General features: G+C 38.8%; 1 protein-coding gene across 1 annotated transcript in view; it reads left to right on the top strand.

The window, feature by feature from the left end:
* Positions 1 to 6,358, top strand: part of LOC308072157 (uncharacterized protein) — a 145,508-nt gene that overhangs the window by 22,854 nt on the left and 116,296 nt on the right. The window contains exons 2-3 of the transcript XR_013931550.1: positions 2,013 to 2,098; positions 2,515 to 6,352. The gene's annotated coding sequence lies outside the window, so the exon portion shown is untranslated. Of the gene's footprint in view, positions 1 to 2,012; positions 2,099 to 2,514 lie in introns of the transcript that reaches the window.

Here is a 6,358-nt window from a genome sequence, read left to right as displayed (position 1 = left end):
TTGATAAATAAAAACAAATGCTAGAAGACAGGAGAGCTCCTAGAGAGCCATCTTGCTTATATAGCTGTTCCTTCCCTGGGTATCTGCCACCGCCTCCAGGGAGCAGGATGCAATGAAACCATAGACGCTCCTTTGAGGGATTCTCACTGAGCTGTTGACAAGTTCTTCATGGGCTGTGGACAATATACCACTATGCACTTGTGTCACACCACAGGGCCTCCCATTGACGCTTATCCTTTTCGTTTGGCCTCTGACCTCTGCTGCTTGCCACTTAGTGAAACGGCAGTTCCAAAAAGAAAGCAAAAGTCAGGCCAAAGTAGCTTTCATCTACCTTGCATAGCCTAGCTTGTACTACTCGCTATTCTTCAAATTAGTAATAATACAGATCCTATATATTTTTCCCATTTTGAAACAGAACACATTCTTGAGTAGAAATGGACAAAACAGCATTGTTTCCCTGCTACCCAGATATGTGAATGTTTACCCTGACATAATTATTTCCTCCTTTTTTTTTTTTTTTTTTTTTTAATCAGAGGTAATCCATAACTAACCCCAGAGATTTAAAAAAATGTACAAATGCAAATTTACAGGTTTGGTCCCTCTGCAGTTTCTGGCTTTCACACATGTTATTGATCTTTACTTGGGCTTACTGAACTGAAGGCAAAATGTCATGTTTAGGTACATTTTAGACAATCCATGCAGCAATTACTTTGAATGTGAACATTTCATTTGGGTAATTAAAATACTCCATTACAATTGTTCAGTATATAAATGCTAATCTTTGAAATCTGGAATGGAAATAATTGTATTACACTTGATCTGTGACTGTAGAGCTACGGCACCCCCAGCTCTTCACACAGTGATGCCAAAGAATAACTTTGGTGGCCTCCAAGTCTGTTAATTGAATTACTGGATTACAGGAATGCTGAAAACCCTCTGTCTCTAGCCAGGATTCTGTGGTGTCAAGGTGTCGTACAAAATCAGAATGAAAAATCACCTCTCATGACACATGGGTTGGAAAATAACCCAACAAGCCTCCTCCATTCCTCTGCTTGATCCTCAGAAGCAGTTGAACAGTACCCCTCCTCCCACTGATTTTGGAAGTGGTCATCAAATTAAAGGGTAGAGCTAGAGGGAGGGAAGATGCTGATTTAATTAGAGATCTAAAGGATCTGATTTTTTTTTTCCCCCAGCATGTAGTATTGTTGTAAGTCAGCACCTACTGATGTGTGATGATTACAGGCAGCCAAGAAACTGGCCTGTACATCCATGCTTCTAGACTATGATGGCAGAGGCAGGACACTTTCCTTTTAAGAATAAGCAGTTTTCCCATTTTGTTTAAACTGATCCAGAGAAAATACTCAATGAAAATGAAATCAGATGAAATATATAGGAAGGCTAGCTGGAAAAGCAAATGAAATGTTGAAAATTGACAGTAGTCATTTACAAAACAGACAAAGCTTTGAAAATATGCTTAAAAGATTTAAGAGCATAGATTTTATCAAAAGCGAGCGAGATTTGTATTCTAACCCCCAATATAGAGTTTTGAGTATTTTCTCTAGTATTTTTGCTCAAGTTTGGCAAAAAAAAAAAATTTATTAAAAATGTTTACTTTTGAAATTAAAGATGCAGAACTTCGGGAATTGACTTACTAAATCTTCAGTTTTGATCAGTGGTTTCACAGTTTTATCTAGTGCTGCTGACATCAGAATATTACTTGAGAAACTGCTTGCTTTCATTCAAGAAAGACAATAAGATTCTGACTCAACTGGCTGGATGATTTAAAAAGCTGCCTTGTATATGAGGATGGAGAGATGCCTGAGCTGTGATTTTATTTTTTTTTTTTTAAATACTTGCTTTTGGCAGGAAAATTACAAAAAGTGACAATCAAAAGTTTCTTAGTGATGATTAAGCATAAAGGCACTAGTGGAGAAAGGAAGCTGCTGGATATCCTAATGATTTAAGTTAATGCTGTAACCAAGTTGCCTTCATTTTCTCCTTTGTTTCATTAGGATAGAAATAACGGACCACGCTGAGAGCATTTAATCCTTTTGCATGCCTCTCTATGAACTAAGAAGGTGGTCCTTGCTTGAAACAGGTAAGACCATCATCAGACCACTAAGGTGACCAGTTGTAGCTTCATTCACACTGGTGTTCAGTGGATGCCAAGCGTTTGCAGGATGAGGGCCAATATTTATAACTCCAATCTACTGCATGGCTCTTTTTCAGTTCTTGATTCTTAACAGGTGCTCTCCCCCTGCCCAGTGCTCTGCAGGCTGTGAAAGCAATTGAAGGTATTACGGTTAGACACTAAATACATCATGAAGATTAACTTGATAAATGGTCAATTCTGGCTTCATGCTTGAAATTTAAGTCAATTGTCTGGATGAAATGTGTAAATCCCTGTATAACAGACATTTATCTCTTTCCAGACTTTTCAGTGCTCTGCACAAGATGAAAGCAAGCAAGTGGATAATTTTTTCTGGTGGTGATGCTGTATTTTTCTTCTGCTAGGAATAATTTCCTGGGATGTGGTGTCCAGCTGTGTGCATACAATATGTGTTGACAATAAGGGACACAGGTACTTTGGCAAGTATTTCTACTGGTGATGCTCTGAATAGCCTAGGATCTGGTAGACATCCCAGGTGGAAAATGGGATCTTCCCTTCCAAGCATTCCTGCCAGTGTCCTACAGGTCACATCCATGTGCTTGGGGCTTGCCCCTGACATGAGCGAGGGGAGTATTTATTCTCCCTAATAGCCTGCAGGAATTGTGCTGCATATGCTTTAATGGGAATATTCTCTTCTCTCTTACCTCTTTCCCTTCCTCTCCCTCCTGACCCTAGCTTTTCCCCTTCTTTTACCTTTTCTGGATGGATTGTATGTTTTCAAAGTTTAACGCTTGCTTGTTTTCCCATTGTTCCCTAAGTGCCATGGCTTGAAGTATCACAGGCCAATCATCAAAGCACCTTTAATAAGGGATTTGTCAGGAACTCATGTGTGTATGAACTATATTTCTTTGCACAGTGAATTTTGTGGGTTATCAGAGCAAAATATGACTTGCTTTGACAGTGGTCCCATCATAAGCTCTTACCTTCAAGAATTCAACCTCCTACTTTTACAACCTATTCATAGTCCCTTTGGAAATTTTAAACACAGCATGTTAGGATGTTGGTTAACAGCAAATAAACCTGTGCGCTGACCTGCCCATGTGCTAATAATAAGTCATGAGTCTGCTTTTTAAGAAACTCTGTCACAAATGGTGGTTGAAAAAATAAATGAACGACTGAATTCCTACAGATAAGACCATCCAGATGGGACTGCTGGGGGGTAGGCTAATGAGTTAGCCCTGAGGCCTTGACAGTCTTCCTTCTAAAAAAAAGTGTTGCTCAGATGAGCCCATGGCCTCTATTTTCCAAAGGTGAAATTTACCATGGAGTGAAGGGCCAGCAAAAGGTCTCTGCCTCAGGCGTGCACGGGGCTTGACAGATAGATAAAGTTTGTGCTAGCAAACTTCGATTTTTGGGAGTAAATTAGCTCTTTTGGAGAGGTCCTGAAGTGCGACCAGGCCTAGCCGTGAATGTTTTGTACAGGCTTTTGACACACTCCTGGTCGTCAAGGATATGCAGAGGGGCATGCATTTATGGATTAGATAGTGGATGTATGATCAACTTGCTTATACCTTTTTAATGAGTATGCATAAGGACTGCGTGTGTGGGAAATAGGCCATCATTTTTTGCAAGAATTGGATGGCTTTAATTTCTAGCTTTGTTTTTTTGTTATATCACTGTAGCAATTAGTTCCACTTTTCCATACTACTAATCAGTTCAGCATTTTCTGAAAGGACTTTCTGTACTGCAGAAATTACTTCCATTTGCATGGAATGTTGGATTTGCTTAAAATAAAAAATGACATTTTTGGCCAGCAGACACACCAGATATTAGGTACCTTTTTGGGGGGTGGGAGGTGGCTACAGAATATCACCAACAGACAACAATGATATGCAGCTATTATCTCTGTTGCACAAGTATTTCAGTTTTTGGGTGTACGTGGTGATGCTATTGCTTTATTTCTTGGACAAAAACACAGTGTGGGTAAAAACTACTAAACTCCTTGGTCTTAGGAGTTGCTTCCTCTTTTGGCTGATGGACAATTTACAGAGTTAGTTCCATGATTTCTAGCGTCTCAAGAGTGCATTAGAGTTTCACAGCAGGAGATTTGTAAAAGGGAAAGGAATGGTGTACAGGGAATTAAAAGGTCTGTAAACCTAGAGGCTCGCTCTCCTGTGAGGAGTGATCTTGTCTAAATCAATAAATGTCTATAGTCTGTGTTTTTCAGCTGTGATTATTAGGACTGTGTTCAGTCAGTGCATTCTGAGCAGAGCTTAGTAACACCAAAAAATGTATTTACAGCTATTTGTCCGAATTCTGAATAACCGTTCCTTTTGTACTCTGTTCTTTGCTATTCCCAAACCATAGTGCAGACAGGCTTTGGCTCAGAGTCCAGTGAAGTATTTCTAAGCATGCTTAACTCCAGGCACATGACTACTCCAGTTAATATTTGTAAGACTTTCTAAAGGCTTAAAGATAAGCACATGCTTAAATGGTTTGCTAACACTGAGTCTCATTTTTCCTGAGTATTTAGAAGAACGCTGTTTTTAGTGACTGCGCCATGCACAGTAAAAGATGTTCTCGAATAAAGGTCATTATTATCTGTCATTCATTTTCCATTATTCTGTATTAATTGTTACCTATGGTCCTACTAACTGTTTATCTTGGATCAAAAACTTTGGTAAAGGGGCATCAATGAAAAGTTGCACTTTGATATAACAAGTAGTGAAAGCCAAGGACTAAGAAAAAAACCTTTAAAGTCCAAGATTTCTTTTGCAGAAATGCTATGTAAACATGTGGAAAAATGAAATACACTAAAGAATAAGAAAGCAGGAAAGAAGTGCCTATGTGTATGCTTTTACTATAAAAGGGTAATTTTTTTTTTTTTAACTGCAGCATAACTGGTGCCTGCTAAGTCTTACCCTGCAAGGTCCTGCAGGCATTACAGATTTCTGCCACGTGGTAGCTAAGTAGGCTCAACTTTTTTGCACTCAGCAGTGACTCACTTTGCCTACTTCAGTCTCTTAAAAAAATGGTAGTGCTTAGTTTCTGCTAAAATAGGATAGCTAACATGCAGTATTGTAAAGTTATGCAAATACCACAGCAAAACCAGAGTAATACTGGCAGTGAAGGGAAAACCTATTCTCATTTACAAAAATTACTAAATCAGTTCTACTTCCAGGGTAGCAGCTGGGGAGATGAAATTCACAGGTATTAGGCAAAGATGCAGTCACAGCTAAAAGTAAGAATGTGAAACGGAAAATTAACTAGCTGGGTATGAGGAGGACATATTGTTTATGAACTGTTCAGTTACATTTTCTGCTGATCCATCTGCCTGTGGAAATCTTTTGCCATCCCTTGAAGACTAAAATATTCTGAAGATAGAGGCAGGATTCAAGCAGTACCATTCTCCCCAGATATCTTCTGATGAGGTGTCAGCTTCCTTTTGGCAGAGTCTGGAGGATAGATAAGGGACTGTGGTTACAGGCACAAAGGGCTTTTATGACAAGGTGAGAAAGAGAAAGTTTCAGATTAGCAGGAATTTGTATCTTTATTGTGCTTTTAACTTCAGTTTCAAATCTTAAAACAGATTTTCACTGGTACATGAACTCAGTGAACTAACGTCCTATTGCATTTTAATTTCATCACTCTGACTCTCTGACTTCAAAGCCTGCTCCAGGTCTAGAGAAAAGTTCACAATCAGCTCAATTTGGCTACAGAAATATGTGTTTGTTGTACATGGTCAGAAAACAGGGAGAGCTTTTGAAACAGATCAGCCAGGAACAAAGAAGGCTACTATATGTTTTGAAAGATCCATTGTATTTGTACCTGGATAACGAATAATCTGAACTAGCTCTTCACTGTTAAAGTAAGGGTGACTAATTTTTAAGGAAACAAACAGAAGAAGCCTCAGAGGTAGGTGTTTAACTGAAAATAAGTAAATCAGTAAAACAAGTATAAAACCCGGCAGGATATATTTCTTTTGTCTCCTCTCTCCCATAGCTGTGTTATTCTTTTGTTTTGTTCACCCAAAAAAGTTTTTAGATTTGCAAATCTGTTCCACAAATTCAAGTTTTGGAGCTTTAAAATTGTGACCTGTCAAAGTTCATTCTAAGCCTGAGGGTTATATCACATTCCATAAAATTGTTAAGACTGTCCATCAGATCAGATGGAAATCTAGTAAGTGCAGTAGTATCTCACCACTTAGGAATCATGCTCAGCGTTTTGTGTGGCCATCCTTTGAGATAA

Source organism: Falco punctatus (assembly GCF_963210335.1).
Source record: "Falco punctatus genome assembly, chromosome: 12".
Lineage (NCBI taxonomy): Eukaryota > Metazoa > Chordata > Aves > Falconiformes > Falconidae > Falco > Falco punctatus.
The sequence above is the reverse complement of the archived record's forward strand: the minus strand, read 5'-3'. Positions and strand labels throughout refer to the sequence as shown.